Here is a 17,584-nt window from a genome sequence, read left to right as displayed (position 1 = left end):
CCCCCCCTTGCCACCGTGCCCACCGCCCACATCCCGGCACATCCCCGTTGGGAACTCTCTGGCACGTGCCCTTCTGCCACCCTGGGGTCTCACAGCCCCCCCAGACTATGGTGGGCCCTGGGGGGTCCGTGCTCACCCCGCCGTGGGGGCTCTGCTGGGACTGCCCTGCCCGGTGCGGGCGGAGGGCCGGGAGGGCCGGGGGACCCCGAGCAGCCCCTCCACAGTGTTGCAGACCCCCACCCCACAGGGACATCCCTGAACCCGCACTGGGGCCCGTGTTCCTCCAGCCGGGACCGGGGGCCAAGTGCCCTCGTGCTCCCCCAGCAGCCTCTGATGGAAGCCCATTTGATGACATTATTCAATGATTCAGTGCATTTTCTGCCTCTTAAAATACTTAATATACATGCCTGTGTGATTCATTATTATTATTATTATCTAATAAAAGATTATCTGACTCACTTTCATGTTTTTTCCAATTACAAATTGAAATTGTTCTCACTCTGACCTTGCAGCTGCTGGATTTTCTAAAATTAGCCATAATGATGCATTTTACTAAGATAATTAATTAGCTAAACTGAGAAAATTGAGTAGTAGAACTGCTTCACATGCTGCTAATTATCTTTTATTATGTCATCTTTACATGCAAATAAAGAAATATTGTGATTATTTTAAATACTGTTTTCATTAGCTAATTCACTCATTAGCGCAGCGACGGCTCTGTCTTCCCCAGCAGCAGGAGCCTGTGGGGACTTGCTGCTGATCGACTGCAGGACTCTGCCTTTCAGGTTGAGAAAATTGAGTTACAGTCCAAATTAGGTTTATTTTGTCAATTTATTTTAACAGCAGTGATGGGCAGCAAGTAGGAGGGCTCAGGGACGTTGGGAGAGCTGGGAGCACCCAGAGCTCCTGCTGAAGGCTGGGGAGATCCCAGGTGGTGGGAGAGTGTGATGTAGGGGTGCTGCCCCCCAGGCTCCTCTTCCCCAGGGGCCCTCCTTTTTCAGGATGTGTCCTGTGATCCCAAGCTTCATTCCAGCCATCCCAGAGCTACTCCTGGCACCTTGTGGAAGTCTGGGAGCAGTTGGGTGGACACCATTTACGGTGCTGCACAGAAACTCTTCCTGTCAGACACTGTCCATATGGCCACGGGTGCTCCAGGGCAGCAGCATCGGTGCAGTGGGACCCCAAAACCTCCCACTTCAATGGGGGTTTCCTTCCCCAGAGCAGGTGGTCGGCAGGAGCCAGTGTGGGATGCTGAGAGCCCCCAGTGCTCCCCAGGCCTGCAGGTCAGGCTGGTCCAGGCACTGGCCACAGGCAGGAACTGCTGCATTTGGGGATCCCAGGCCACACTTGCATTGCCCACCAAGAGCTCCCAGAGCTCCTTCCCGACTCCCCGCTGGCTCCTGGGCTGTTGGGTGCTTTATGCTCCCAACATTGGCTCTGGCACCCAGATTCCTTCGCTGGCAGAGGCACAATGGGCCAGGGGATGCATGTTGCTCCCTCCAGGCTTTTGCTCAGAAATACCAGCTGTATTTATTCCAGTGGGGAATTCCTGCGGGGGGAAGAGGGAGCCTCTCTCCGGGCAGGTGGCTTTTCACAGCCCTGTAATACCCCAGGGGGATGAACAGGGGTGAGGACTGCCATAGGGATGCTTCCTTCTGGCTCACTGGGCCATATGAGGTTCATGCTGGGGTCGCAGTGAAGGCAGCATCGTCAGGTGCCACGGGAGCCACTCGGTAGAGGGATCACAGCGCCCTGGCCCTGGCCCTGCAGGCACAGCCCACTCTTCCCATGGGCCTCGCTGGGCACCAGTGGTGCCACAGAAGGGGCCTGGCAATGCCCCTGCCTGTGGGGGCAAAGGAACTGGGCTGAGGGAGGAGCTGGTGGCAGTGGCAGCTGTGGGATGGGATGGGCAAGAGTGAACGGGGCATTCAGGGCCCTGGAGGCAGCGGGATGCAGGAGCAGGGCTGGGCTGCAGCAGGAACCAAGCCCCGGGTACAGTCCCCACGTGTTCCAGGTTGGAGCTCCTGGGTGGCATGGACACATCATGGAACTTGCCTGGCAGGATGGAGCCCTTGTGCGTGCCAGGGGAATGGGAGCAGCCAGGCCCTGAGGTGGCTGCCTGCTCAGTGCACTGGAACCGTGGCTTTCTGCCTGGAAGTGCAGGCAGTAGGCAGGGCCCGCTGAGCTATTCCAAAACCCCCACTCCCAATATTTATCACCTTGAGACTCCTGCCATGTCAGAGGCTTCATCCTGGGAGATGTGCAGCCAACCCCAACAGCACAAATGGCCTGTTCAGGTCTATGGTGAGCACACATCCTGCAGAGCAATGCAGAAGTGGGGTCAAGGAGCAGGCAAGACCAGCAGAAGGGGATCACAGCCACTGAGGATCCCCAAAGCAGCCCCCGATTCTTTTCAGGAACTCTCCATCAGAAAACTGTGCATGCCCCATACTGTTGCATCACACATGAAGAATCCCCTCCCTGGGGAGGGCTGTAGGCATTCCCGTGCCAACCTGAATGTCTGTGTGTTTCATAGACACCCAACTTTGTGTTTAATGGGTTCCCACTCCCCACAAATCGAGACTGTGACCATTACTCTGACCATGGATATCAAAATTGCAATGATTGGATTCACTGGATTCATGGGTGGTGATATCTTTCCTCTCCGCTATCTACTCTTGTCCTTTCCGTCTCTTTCTTTCTTTTCTTCATATATTTTCTTCATGATATTTTTAAACTTTCATAAAAAAGAACAAAAACAGCTGCCTTCCTCCTTTCCTCTGCAATCAAATTGTTTTAAAATAAATATGCCTAATATGTACACCAGTCATTCATTCTTATTTTACTCTAATTAACCCCAAGGCAACAAGACTCTGCCTCAGAGGTGGGTCATGACAAGCTCTTGGCCTGCCCCAGACTTTGAGTTTCTGCACTGGGGCTGAGCCCATCCAAGCAGGGTCAGCCCAGTCCCACAGCCCCACACACCTCCCTCCAGCTTCACCAGGTCCCCCCGACCACTGGGCTGTCCTTTTGGAAAGGGAACTCTGCCTGGTCCTTGCACAGAGAGCAAAAGGAATGAGCTGGAATAATGACAAGGGCGATTTAACCAAAAAACCAAAGGGGAAATCTCGGCACCTTGCTGGGAGGGGGAATGCAAGATGTGGAGCAGAGTTTTCTCCTCACTGTTTGAAAGTGGCCGTCAGGAGCACAGGGCTGCAGGTCCCAGGCAGGACAGGATGAGTTTCAGCCTTTGGCTTCACACTCCACAAGGGACAGGAAGGACACAGCCCACCTCTGCACAGCCCTGCTCAGGCCTACTCACTGGCAGAGCTTACAGAACCATGGAATCAGACTGGTTTGGGTGGGAAGGGAGCTTGAAGCTTATTTAGTACAAGCCCCCTGCCATGGACAGGAACACTTTCCACTGTCCCAGGTTGCTCCAAGCCCTGTCCACAGCTTCTTTGGGCAACCTGTGCCAGGGCGTCCCCACCCTCACAGGGAAGATTCTTCCCAATATCCCATCTAACCCTGTCCTCTGGCAGTGGGAAGCCATTCTCTCTTTTTCTGTCCTCCTATCCCTTGTCCAAAGTCCATCTTCAGCTCTCTTGGAACCCCTTTAGGCACTGGAAGGGGCTCTAAGGTCTCCTGGAGCCTTCCTTTCTCCAAGTGAACCTCCCCAGCTCTCCCAGCCTGAGCAGAGCAGAGGGGCTGCAGCCCTTGGGGCATCTCTGTGACTTCCTCTGGACTCGCTCCAGCCGCTCCGTATCTTTCTTATGTTGGGAGCTCTGGAGCTGGAGGCAGCTCTGGAGTTGAGGTCTCACCTGAGCAGAGCAGAGAGGGAGAATCCCTCCCCCACCCTGCTGACCACGCTGTTGCGGATGCAGCCCAGCCCAGGTTGGTTTTCTAGGATGCCAGTGCACACTGCCTGCCAGTAGCCATTTTCCCTTGGGAATACCAGGGCTCTCCTGCCTTAAATCTCATATTCACCACAGGGATGACTCATGCTGCTGTTTCTGCTAATTCCAGAATAATTCCAGACTGGTTTGCCCTGGGGATGGAATTAGTTATTTGATCCAGAGCCATCATACACATCCATCCTCTGCATGATCCTTGCAAGTCTGGGGACGCTGGGCACACAAGGACTGCCCAGAGTGGCTGTTTGCAACCCACAGACCCATCTTCATTCTGCAGAAACTCGTTGCAGCAAAACCGTGCTGAGCTGTGTCCTGATGCTGGCATGAACCCAGTGTGGCAGCAGCAATCTTTGCCAGGGAGGACAGTGCCACCATCCTCTACATCAGACCAGACGCCCATCACTCCAAACCTACATTTCTTTGTAATTTTCTGTAACTAAGTAGCAATTCCATCCCTAAGCAGTTGTTGGCCGTTGGGATACTGAGTGACATTTATGGCTGATGAATTCCGTGAGAGGCGAGCAGGGACACAGCCAGGGGCTCCTCCGAGGTGGGACAGTGAAGGGGTAGCGGGGCTGGGGGGTGGCTGCTGCCAGGCTGCCCCAGGACACTGGGCATGACATCAGTGGGTGCTGGGTGTCCTGGGGAGTTGCTCCATGTTGACACTCCAGGGACACCCCACTGCCTCTGCAGGTGGATTTGGGGATGCCACATGGCCCCAGTCCAGCCCTGAGAGGGCACCAGTGCCAAGGCTAAGGCCACAGGCAGTGCCAGTCGGGGAGCCCCACCCCTGCAGGCCAGCAAGGGAAGGACTTGCTGGGTTTTTGTTTGATTTTATCCGTGACCTTTCAACTGGAGCAAAATCTGCTCTGGCAGCGCAGGGGACAGACAGAGGGGAGGGCAGTGGGAGGGGCAGCCCAGGCAGCTCAGCCCAAGGAGCTGTGCTCTGCTGGCTGCACCACAGCCCATCCTCCTACTCCTGTGCTGATAGAACACCTGGAATGGAGGAGGGAAATGGAGAGACAACACAGGAGGCCATGAGCTGCATCCCTACTCCAGTCTCCCACAGCATGTGGTAGCAAGGAGCACCCTAATTACTGCCTCTAATTAGGAGAGCAAGCAACTCCACGAGGGTTGTGCAGCCCCCTCTGCCACAGAGCAGGGACCCCCTGGCACGGCCCCATGCAGGATGAGGGGCCGTGGTAGGGGATCACTGCCACTGTCAGGCACCCCTGGACACAGATTCACTTTCACTGAAGCATTTTTAGGATGTTCAGCTTCAAGATTCAAGATTTCCAGCTGTGAACCCCAAACTGCATTCTTGTCAGTGTGGGGAGGCAGCACTGGCCCAAGCAGCCTTTAGTGTGGGTAGGAATGAGGCGCTGGAGCAGAGGACACCTTGGAGGGGTCGGTCCAGCTGAACCCTGGGCAACTGAAGGTCTCCCTAGGGAGCGGGGTGCCACAGAGGTGCAGAAATTCACCCCAGGCTCAGCAGAGATCAACTGGCCACCCAATGCAGGTACCCCTGCTCCCAGCTCTGATCTCTTCTCCACTCCAGGGATACAGACAGGGAACATGGGGAGCCATTGTGCTGATGTGTTCCCAATCAAGGGCTTCCCAGAGCCCTGCAGCGGGAGAGCAGAGGTGCTGCCAGTCCAGCCTTGTGCCTCCTCTGGCACAGAGCTCCTTGTGGCAGCTGAGAGCAGTAACAGCTGCCAGGGCATGTGGCCTCCTCAACCCTGGCCACACAAGGATGGTGGACACAGGGATGGTGCTGACGGGGATGGAGCCCACAGGGATGGTGGGGATGGGGCACATGGGGATATGCTCGTGGAGAGAGCACAAACAGGGATGGAGCACATCCAGGGTGGTGCTGACAAGGATGGAACACACAGGGATGGACCACAGGGGGATGATGTAGATGGGGATGGTGCACACACAGGGGTGGTACAGGGGGAGCAGTGGCTGCTGAGATGGCCCAGCAGACTGGCTCTCACAGCTGCATGAGCCCCAGCCTGCAGCCAGGCATTGGCTGCAGGAGCCACCAGTGTTTGGGGGCGGGGAGCAGCAGCTGATGAGCTAATTTTGGCTCACAGGGTGCCACACGCCACTCCTTCCTGCACAGCCACAAAAGCCAGGGTCACTCAGGATCAGGGAGGCAGGGAACATGGGACACCTTTGGTAAGTGACAGCTGGGGACAGTGCAGAGAGTCACATGGTGTTGCATGGTGTCCTCCTGCATGTGCTGCAACCTTGGGCTGAGGCTGTGGTCCTCCTTCAGGGTCCCTCAGCCTGAAAGGACACCAGGGGCTTCCCAAAACACATTCAAACCCTCAGACTCTCCCTCTCACTCTTCTGGAGCTTGCCCCTACTGGAAGTGGCTGCTCCTCATGCCCCTATTCCTTCCCACCTGCCTGACCGGTCCTGCAGGAAACCCGCATTTTTGCCCCAAAAATATGTGCCTGAAGTATTTTTTGTTTGCTTCTGCTTTGCTCTGTCCCTGTTTTCTTCCTTCCCCACAACTTACCTGCTTTGGGCCTGATTAAATCCTGTCCTCCTGCCCTGGCATGGCATCACTGTCCCCTGTGAGAAGTCCCCCAACAGGGACAAATCAGGATGAGTGGGCCCTTCCTCCATGGTAGCCCCAGGCTCAGTAATGAACTGATTTGACACCCTGGTGGCCCTGGTTTGCACTGCTTTCCCATCAGTTTTTCAGGAACAGCAGCACAGTCATCACCGTGGTGAAGGCCCAGCTGCTGCCTGACTCAGTGTCCCCACCAGTGATGCCCCAGGGCCATGTCACACACCTGCCAGGGCTGCAGGGTGCCAGGGAGCTGGGGGATGCCCAAGGAGTCCTGGGGTGCTGTTCCAGGGCGTGGTATGCGGTGGGACCCACGAGGTCACCAAAGCAGCCACTCACCTGTGGTGGGGACAGGCAGGTGACAGTCACCTGACGGGTGGCTGGAGGCTGGTGAGGGACACACAGAGGGGATCTACAATCCACCCCTCTGCCCACGTAGGAAACTGGAAATATTCAGCACCCTTAATTCCTCTAAACAATTGTCCTGGTTCACCAGGGTTTGTAACAAGACGATAAGGAATTGAATTGCTCTCGTTCCCTAAGAATTGCTGCGAGATTTCCAAAGGGAATAAATTAGTTCATTGCATCAAGGAAAATGAAAATGAGTTTTGCTTTCAGAAAGGAAACTTCCCTATCCCATGGCATTCAACTGCAGCACAGACCTTAAAAGGTTCCCTTATTTTCTTCCGTGTTCATCTTCAGTGGAGACCTTGGCTCGGTGGCTGGCAGGGTGACTCATGGGATGCTGGAAGTCTTCAGCCCCAACCTGAGCTTTGCTTGTCCCGGCATCTGCCCCTTGTCCCTTTTTCCCCCACTCCAGAGCAAAGAACCTGGCTCTGCCTCCACTCCTGCAGCCCTGGGTGCTCCTGGTGCCCTGTGGCCAGGCTTGGGGGTGCTGGCAGGGCCAGGGGTACCTCCCACACCTGGAATTCAGCCCCATCCCTCGCCCAGGGCTGCTCTAGATAAGCAGCTCCCAAAAACTGCCCCTCTCACCCTTGCCAGGCCTGGGGTGTCCAGCACCTGCACGGGCAGCCCAGCAACGTTGTCCTCCTGCTGCCACCCCAGGGGCTGGGCTTGGCCACATCCAGCCAAGACCTGCAGATGCAGCAGGAGGACAGGAGGCTCCTCGCATTGAGCTGATGGCTGATTAATGAGCTATTTTTCCTTCACACTGTTGATTTCCCTTCGGCTCTGCTGCAAGTTGGTTTGCCTCTGGGAAATAAGGATGTGGCAGCTCTGAGCAGGGCTCTGCCTTAAATCCACGGGATGTGCTGGAGTGGCATGGGCAGGGAGCATCCTGCTGCTTGAGGCTGCTCCAGGCAGCACTGAGTGGGCGTGTTTATCCAAGCCAGTGTTGATGACAAAGCACAAAATTTCAGGAGAGGGTTCACACCCTGAGGAAGTGTGTCCATATCTTGTATTTACACCAGATACTGAAAATGTCCAAGTGTGGCCTTGCAGCTGGAATAACTCAAACATGGCTTTTCCTGGCTCCACGCTCTGCTGCTGACCGCAGTGAACACACAGACACAGACACACCGAGCCTTTTCTTGCACCCTCAGTGATGCTCCAGCCAGTACAGAGGGGCCTAGCCCTTTGCCTTCATGTATGTGGTGGGAACAGGCCACGCCCAGACAATGCCACTGCTGCCCAAAGCTGCCTCCAGCAGTGCTGGGGGATGCTGCACAGAGCCAGATGCTGTTCAGAGCCCAGCTCCCCCTTATCCTCTTTCCTCCTTGGCCAGCCTCACTTACCTCCTGGCACCAGGGTAGAAGCAGAAGGGGTGCCAGCCCTGCCAGCCCCAGCACACGGAGGGATGTGCAGCCTGTAACTTGCAGGAGCTGCAGGTGACCCAGCAGGGAGGTGGCATTTCCAGTGCAGCCCTTGGGCATAGAGGAGAGCAGGGCTCAGCCCACTGCATGCCCACCCCGCTGGGGCACTCTGGAGGGATAAACAAAAGGAAGTCTAAATGTGTGATCAAGATTATGATTTAATTGGCATAACAAAGGCTTGGTGGGCTCTGACACATGACTGGAATATTAATATGGAAAGATGAAGCTTGTTCTGGAAAGACAGGCAGGGGACTAAGGGGAAATGTACTGTTTCATATAGGAAGGCAAGATACATTTGGTTTGCTACCCAGGGAGAACCTGGCTACCATCCTGCTGAGCTGAGGGGCTTTCCATGAGCAATTGCCAGGCTCAACAAAACCCAGGACATCGGGGTGATGGAGAACGTGCCTACCCGAGCAGCTGGTGTGGTTCTAGAACAGGGAGGACAGATTGTCCAGCAAACACTCATAAGGCTTTAAAGGTGATTTTTTGGGGGGAAGAGGCAAGTAGAAGAGAAAGGATCTACCTCCAGGGCATGGATGTGGAGTGGGGGGGGATATCAGTGGGATGAATGCTACCCAAACATGAAAGAGCCCCTTGCCTTGCGGAGAAAAAGAGCTAGAGCTTGGGACCAAGAATAGGGAGCAGGGTGCTCAGGGTTCTGTTCAGGTACAGTTCAAATAGCTCCACAAATGTCCAGCCCAAAGCTCTGTGAGCCCAGGCCAGGGTCTGGCCACCTTCCCAGTGAAAGTCTTGTCCTTAGAGCAACTTCCCTGAGTCCACTGAGTGCTGTCCTGCCCCTGTGCACCCCAAGCACCTCCTATTCCCTGTTATTGGCCATGTCTGCTGTTCACAGCTCACCAGCCTGGCTGGAAAGAGGTTGTGGAAGACCACAGCAACAACCATGTCAAGGGCAGTGTCAGTATGGGGAACATCCCACGCTGTCTCCAAACTCCCAGAGCAACCAGGAAACAGGACGGCAGGTTTGGATGTAAATGCATCCATTTGGAATGCAATATTGAGAAGACCAAAGGGAAAAGAAAAAGGATTCTGTGACAAGGCAGTGAGAGCACATGGGGGGACAGGCAAATCCAGGGCTGATGCTGCAGGGTGGAAAGGGGAAGCCCTGGATGGATACTGCCGTGCCAGGGGCATTCACTGCCTCGGTGCCTCAGCCTGGACCAGCCAGGGTGTGCAGTCAGAACCAGTGAGAGACAACGACCCTGCCAGGAACTGGGCTGGGGAGCTTGGAGAGACAGAGCAGTGCAGGCAGGCCAGGTCTGGCAGCCCTTTGTGAATGCAGGTAGAGCAGACAGTGGGAGATCCTGGAGCAGGAAGAGTGCAGCCAAAATTGGGGGGCTGGGTCAGCAGAAGGGCAATGCTGTGTGGATCTTTAAAAAGGAGAGAAAACTGAGTGCTCATTGCTGCTTCAGACCCCTGAGAAACACCAGGACAAGCAGCAAACCAGTCCAAGACCCTGCAGGGCAGCACGCGGGGGAGCAGTCACCAACACCAAACACAGTCTGTACAGCTTGATGTTCATAAGGTTTTGACTCAGGTCCATAAAAACATCTCAGCAGCAAGCTGCAGATCATATCCATCCTTGGTGTGAAGTGAGTGCTGGTCCCAGCTCAGATAACCATCTCCAGCCTGCCACTGTCAGCAGGTGAGATCATGGAATACAGAACTGCAGGCACAACACGAAGATAGGAAGTGTGGGAATTACGTTGGAAGACAGATCCTTATCCCAAGCTCCCCCTCCATGCCACCCTCACTGAGAAATTAGGAAAACAGGCTTGGGGAGCAGGACATCACAGAGCACAGCCCCACGCTGGCAGCATCCCAGCACAACCAGTGCGCTGTATAAACAAGGAATTGTATAAACAAAGAAATTACTCCCTTGTAAGAAGCAATTTTTGGGGGAAGGACTTGACATGCTAATAAATAACTGCAGAGCAAGGGGCTAACAGCAAAAAAAGGGGCAAACACAATGCTGGGGGGTGTAACCCTGAGAGGGCTTCAGAGGTGCTGGAGGCAGATCTTGCCATTCCCCACGGTGGCAGGGAGTGGGGCTGGAGAAGGCAGCTATGTCTGGACATTGCCCTTTGGGCTGGTTGGAGAGGATCCAGAGAAGGGTGTCAGAGACCTGGAAAACATGACCAGCAAGAAAAACCAGCAAATGCGGGACTGCTTAATGGTAGGAGGGAGCGGAAGGGTCTGTGGCAGCATCTGCAGGAACGTAAATGATTCCTGCAACGAGGAATCTGCCCATGCCAGATAACACAAATAGAGGTCAGCTTAGATCATGACAGGGCAAATCAAGCCAGGTTAATAATCTTCCCAGTGACGAGAGGGAGGGACTGGAGCCTCCATTGCTGAGGTTTCTTAGGACAAAAGGGCATGGTCTTAAGCTGTGCCAGGGGACGTTTAGGTTGAATATTAGGAAAAAAATTTTTACAGAGAGAGTGATCAGATATTGGAATGGGCTGCCCAGGGAGGGGGTGGAGTCACCATCCCTGGAGGTGTTTAAGGTGAGACTGGATGTGGCATCAGTGCCATGGTCTGGTAACCATGGCAGGGTTGGATCAAGGGTTGGACTTGATGATCTCAGAGGTCTTTCCAACTTGGTTGATTCTATGATTCTGTGATTCTGAGAGAGCCAGGTCCCCAACAACATGGTATTAGCATTAGTTGGTCCCAAAGCTTCCCTCGTTTCCAGGATTTTACCATTTCTGGGCACAAGCATATGGAAAACTATTATAGCAGGGGCCTGTCTGGCTTTATGGCCTGTCAATAAGGAAAGGTAGAACTGGGCAAGGCCTGGAAATAACCCCCAGAGACCTACAGGGATGAAAGGATCTGTATGGACCATGGGACACCATTGTCACAATCACAGAGAGTCACACAGGGAAGTGCTGGGGATATCAAACCAGCTTCCCCAGGAAATTACAGATGGAGAAGTCATGGGAAGGAACTTTCAGGGTAAAACAAAGCAGATGAAGCTCAAGTGGGCAGCAGATCCCCTGTCATGCTGGGTGCTCAGTGAGAGCCTGGGGAAAGAGGACCCCGGTGAGGAAACCTGGCTGGAATCAAGGTCAATTGGAAGCAGCAACAGGAAAATGTGCCAGGAGAGAAACAGTGTTTACAGAGCTGAGGGCTGTGTAATTTGAATTTGTGAAATAACTTCCGGTCTCAGTCTCAGGGGCAGTGATATCCAGTGGCTGTGCTTTGGTTGCACATGTGGGATGAGCAGAGCTCACGCGGGAGGCTGGTGATGGATGTTCGGGGCCTGGCTAATGATAAGCAGCATGTTAAGCACCCTTCACTCTTGTTAATTGGAGAAGTGCTGAGGAGCACCTGTGAGCTGGCAGCTCCAAAGCAACAGGAGCCACAAAACTTGAGCAGAAAGTAAGTGCCAGGGATGTCACCGAGAGCCCTGGGAAACTGTGAATCTTTCTCCCCCCAGGTAAAGCTGCTGCCCACAAGGTGACCCTGGGGTTAGGTCTGACCAGCCAAAGGTGGCAGCTCCTGCCACCACAGCTGACCATGGCAGCAGTACATGGGGTCCGCAGGGCAAGGGACGTGAGTGCTGGTGCAGCACAGAGCAGGGGGATGCAGAGCACCACAGCTGGCTGCTCAACTCTTCTCCTCGGCCACAGAAGACCAGCAGTAAAAGAAGATTAAATATAAGTTCCCCATAGATGTTAATTTTCATGTGTAATTTGCGCTCCATATGTGCCCGCAGGATAAGGTGGGCTCTGATACGTGTCCCAGGGACAGACTTCTGGGACAGCCTCCCATGGGGCAGATGGGGGCCAGTGGGGAAGGAAGCTCCCAAGTCCTCACTGCATCATCCATCACAAGCTTACACCTGAGCCATGAGCAGGGTCCAGTGTTGGGCAGCCCCCAGGTTTGCAGCACTGACAAAGCTGAGGGCTCAGGCAGGGGCAAGGTGAGTGATGGCCCTGTGCACAGCACCCCATCTACCCTGACATCAATTACTTGCAGCAGCAAAGCCAAGGAAACCACTTAATAATCCCAAATCATCCCACAGGAAAATTTACAACAGCAATCATAATTTATCGGATAGAAGCTCCTGAGGGCAGAGGAATTTCCTCAAATAACCACATCCAAGGAAACAGTTCTTCACTGGGGACTTTCCAGCTGAAGCCTACCTTGCAGACTTCCTAGACCAAGGCCAAGGAAACACCAGTCCGTTGGATCCCTGGGATCTCCTGCATAGGCCAGAAGTTGACTGCTCCTGCTGCAGCAAGGCAGCGCAGGCAGGATAACCCTGCAGGCAACAAGCAAAGCCAAGGCTGAGAGGCATCTGGGCTGGGCATCTCCAATCCCACACACCGTTCAGCCACCTCTTCAGCTGCCCCACAGAGGAGCCACCACCTCCTCGCTGTCGGCTCCAGTGAAGGGCACCTGACGTATGGAAGTTTCCACACAGGTCAGCCCATGATGACCCCTGGAGCTGGGGAGTCCTGTGGTGCCCCAGATATGTCCAAGTATCGCACCTGGGTACAGAGCCGCTCTTCAGACCTTGCACCAGAAGTCAGTCTGCCTTAATCTGCTCTGGCACACCAGTCTATAAGATGCTGAATTCTGCCTTGGTGACACGGTTATTTACTCATGGCTGCTCACAAGCTTTGCAAGGACTTTAAAATCTGCTCCCTCCCCTCTGGCTGCCTGCAGGCTCCATGCTTCACAGGGGCATAGGTGTGTTCCAACTGCCAAGAAGCAAAGGGCACGTGCTGTGGCATCAGAGGAATTCCCTCTCCTTCCTGCTGCACTGGATCTGGCTGGGACCGTGGCCACATCCAGTGGCAAAGGGATACCCTACCTGAGACCCTGCCCACACAGCAGCTTGCCATCCCCTTTCTGGCTTGTGCCTCACCAGAGGCACTCAGCTGTTGAGCTCTGCTTCTCTCCCACTTTACAGCGTGGCAGGGGCTGGGCTGGCACCCCTGTCCCCAGTGGGACCTGGTGACTGGACCTGCATGTTCCCCTTGTTCAGGCAGCTTGGGGGTCACCGCCCACCATCAAGTGCTCCCAAGAAAATGGGATATTTCTCAATCAGCTTAAGAGGGTTTGTTCTAGGAGAAAGCCAGACATATTAGGTTTTGATCTAAAAGACATAATTTTATGTGAATTCTGGTAATTACTCCTCACCCCCCCCTTTGAGCCCCAGGCCATGTGTGTCTCCAGCCCCTGGAGATGGTTCTGCACAGTGTCTGGTTCCCAAACACAGGACTCCTGTATGTGCACAAACCCCTGGCCAGCACTGAGCCTTTGTCAGCATCTGCACCGTGGAGGCAGCAGAAGAGCAGAGGCTGAGCAGCCCAACAGCCCTGTCAGACTCAAACTCCAGCCTGAAGTGACAGATCAGTGCTTTCAGGTCGAGCCTGTGCCCTGCATGGGGGGAGGACGCTTGAGCTGACCTGACTGCCAGGTGCAGCACACCCAGGCTGGCTGTGACCCCGCTCTGTGGCCAGGACGTGGTCTGTTCATGCTGATGACTTTGGCACAATAACCCCGGTTGTTTTGCCCAGGGTCGTATCAGCATGAGGAATCTGTCTTGAAATTTGTGTCTAGACAAGAAGGATGCAGTAAACCAGCACTGTCTACTGGTGTGCGTCTTTATGTAGCTCAGTCTATGGTTCAGACTTGGAAACTGTCTTGTCCACTATAAAATCCACAGGACAGCTTCTGGACAGCTTCTGGACAAATGCACCCCTCTGCCTTGCTTTGCAAATGGATTGTCAAAGTGGGATGGGAGAACTGAGGCTCCTGGTCCTCAGTTCCTGCCAACCTCCATTCAGGGAGCCAGGATGGAGGTCAGACAGAGCAACTTGGCAATGAGAGCCAAGCTTCCCCTCCAGCCTGGGCCTGGCGCTGTGTGGCCAAGTCGTTGGCATGGGAGGATGCCTGGTAGAAAGGAGCTGAGGGATCCTTCACTCACCTTGTGCTGGGACGAATGGGACAGCCCAGGAAGACTATTCTGTGTGTAAAAGCTCCAGAGCCCCAACAAAGCCACCGGCTTGTGAGGATGCCACAGGTAATCACACCAACCTCCCCAGAACCAGGCAAGTGAAGGACCCTCTGAACAGTGCAAACATACAAAAGGCCACAACAAGGCAGGGGCTGCTACCTCAGCAGCTGAGACTAATTTACTGAGGTGAACAAAGCCCTGCATCCCTTTCCCCAAAGACCTCCAAGGCTAACATCAACTAATTGCTCCTTTAATGGTCTCTTCAGCCTGCTTCCAAAACCTGTGGAATGGCTGCCCAGTTCCCAGGTGAGGACTGCCACCAGAGAAAAATCTTTGTGTCCCTGGGCTTGTGTGGTGGAGTGAGAGATCAGTCCAAGGGAACCCCACTTGCTCTGCCTGCCCCTGCAGAAACCCAGCACATTTCTTGCAGGCAGCTCTGGAGCATCCCTCTCTGTAAGAGGACAAGATTAGCCTGGAAACACTTGGCATTTCTTCAGCCTCGAGAGACTGTCCTTTCTTCTGCCAGAGCTGTCCCTGCGGCCGCCAGGGCCTGTCCCTGCAGTGGCAGCATGCCCAGCCCTGTGCCTGTGGATGCCTGAGGGTTGCCCAGACCTGCCATGTGCCAGATGGGCACAAGCACCTATCCGGACAAAGTGCTGCAGCCCCGGGGTGTGCCTGGGTAATCCGTACTGCTGCTGCATCTTAAGCAGGCACTGGAAGTCTCTGGGGCTCCTGGCCAGGAGATGCAGTGCCACTGGCAGTATCCTGCAGGCATGGCACAGTGCTGCCGTGCCACTCAGCCCGGCGCTCTGGCACAGGGAGGCTGCGCCTTCTGCTGCAAAATCTGGTCTTGGATAAATCAGCGACATTTGTGAGTGGTATGTGATGTTGGAGGTTCCCCCATCCCTGGTGGCAGCTCAGCCCTTGCTGCTCTTCACGCCTGGCACAGAGCTGCATGCAAGGGCTGCTAGAGCAGAGCCACTGCCAGTAGCTCCCAGTCACACAGGGAACACGATGCAGGGCACAACCACCCACGTGGGCTCACAGCCTAGGACCTTGTGCCCAACTCACTGCAGACCCTGGGAGTCCTCAGGACCTCTCCACAAGGAGGAGCACATCCTGGGTGCCACCAGGCCCCAAATGGTGCTGCTTCCTCCTGCTTCAGGGACACTGGCTGGGAGAGAGGCACAGGCACCCCAAGAACTGATGTCCCAGCAGGAGAGCAGGCTGAAGGTCTTTCTCTGCCTTTGCCACTGATGGTCTGTGAAAGCCAACAAAGTGTATTATTGCCTTTAATTTTAACTGCTTTCTTTGCATTTCTTGCTGTTGCCTGGCTGATACTTCCCACCTTCATTTGCATTTTGCTTTTCATGATTCCAGGTGACATTGGTTTCAAGAGAAGTATGTAACAGTAATGTGTTTCTCTTTCAGGATGAGGGATACCTGTAAATCAAGGCCACAGGGGATGTTTGTGCATGTGGTGGGCAGTAGCCTCCACATAGCACATTGCAGGTAAGGATGCAGGTAAGGATGCATCCTAGAGCAGAGTTGGCCATGCCCCCCAGGGAGGAGGCAGGTCCCATGTAGGCAGTGGGGTCTGGGGGTGTTCTGAACCCAGAGGAGTTTTCCAGGGAGGACTGCCTATTTATAAATGCCAAAATAACATATTATTATTATTATTATTATTATTATTAGTAGTAGTATTTAAAATCAGATCAGAAGACAGTGATCACAAAGACTGTGCACAACAATGGTTTGTGTTATAAAATCATACGTTCTTTGTTGTGCCTAGTATTGGGGCCTAGAAAACTGAGAAGCCCAGAGAGGCATCAGCGATGGATGACTAAGGCAGGCACAGGGCCCTTGAATACAGGTGGAGGAGCTGGGCTGGTTTCTCCTGGTGAAAAGGTGCCAGGAGCTGATCCAACAGCAGTACTGGAAAGGCAGTTTAAAGGATGATGGACTCAAATCCTTCTTGGCAGCAGTAACCACAAAATAAATCCTGAAAGGTTAAGGTGGGATGTTGGAATGGTGCAGCCTTGCCAGGTCACCAGAAGGGTGGGGGAATGGGTGCTATGGCCCAGGTAGGCAGAACCATGGCTGATCTCATCTTGTGTAGATCACCAAGGTGGTGTTGGGAAGGGACCTCTGGAAATCCCTTACACAGCCTTATTTGTCTTTGTTTTATTGTTCCCTAATCCCTGACTGGACAATTTTACCTGTTACAGCAATGAGTCACTTCTTTTGAGACCACTTGAGCAAAAATGGTTAATCTACAAATAAGGTGCTTTGGGTTCCTGGTCACAAAGTACTAATTAATTCCACATTTACAGCCATTCTTCACACTGTGGCCAAGGTGCTGCTCTGGAGACAGAGGGAAGATACAGGATGGTGTTTGGTTAGCCAAAGGTTGCCCAGTGCAGGATGAACAGAGCAGGTACAGGTACGGCTTGGGGCTAGAGAAAGAGCAGGCAGGACTAGGGAAAAGGAAGGGCACTGGCAAGGAATACTGCACACATGCTGGTCTTCTAGAAGCAGAGAAAGAATCTGAAGCTGGGGACAAGAGAGAGAAAACATACATGTGAGATTTCAGCAGTGTCCACAAGTGCCATCCATGGGCAAGGAGCCAAACTGAGGGAGGAGAAGGGGTGGTAGGTGGAGTTGTGGGTTGGAGCAGGTGAGAAATGATAAAGGGGAATGCTGCAGAGAAGGAAGTCCTGCTTCGCTGGGAAGAGCAAAGTGGTGATACTGGTCTGTGCGGGAGACTTGGAGGAGGCATGGAACGGGGCATGATGGACCTGTGTCCCTTGGCTGTGTCCTCTGCAGTTAATCTACAAGCATGCAGTGACAGGTACCTGCAGAGGACAACAGCACTGCCCAGTGGGGCTGCCCAGCAGACCCCCATGACTGATGGAAGAGCTGTATAGCTCAGGGGAGAGCATCTGGGGAAATCCAGGAAGCCTAAAGGGAATGTGCCAGCTGGACAGCACAGAACATCAGTGCCAGCTGCTGCCGGACAGGCCAGGACTTCAGTGGGTGCAATGCAGGGCTGTGCCAGCTTCCTGTGGGGCCTGGCAGGCGGGATGGCTGCACGACGACTGCCCTACCCTCGGTTAATCAGCCTGAGTCTCAGTAGAGCTAATTAGCTCCAACAGAGTTTCTTTTGGTGCTGGAGCATCCCTGCATCAGCTGGGAGGATGGAGTGACTGCACACTGCCAGCCCTGCTCCTCTTCCCCAGCAGCCCTGGGTGCTACTGGT

The sequence above is a fragment of the Chiroxiphia lanceolata genome, chromosome 17, assembly GCF_009829145.1.
Source record: "Chiroxiphia lanceolata isolate bChiLan1 chromosome 17, bChiLan1.pri, whole genome shotgun sequence".
NCBI lineage: Eukaryota > Metazoa > Chordata > Aves > Passeriformes > Pipridae > Chiroxiphia > Chiroxiphia lanceolata.
Note: the sequence above shows the minus strand (reverse complement) of the source record.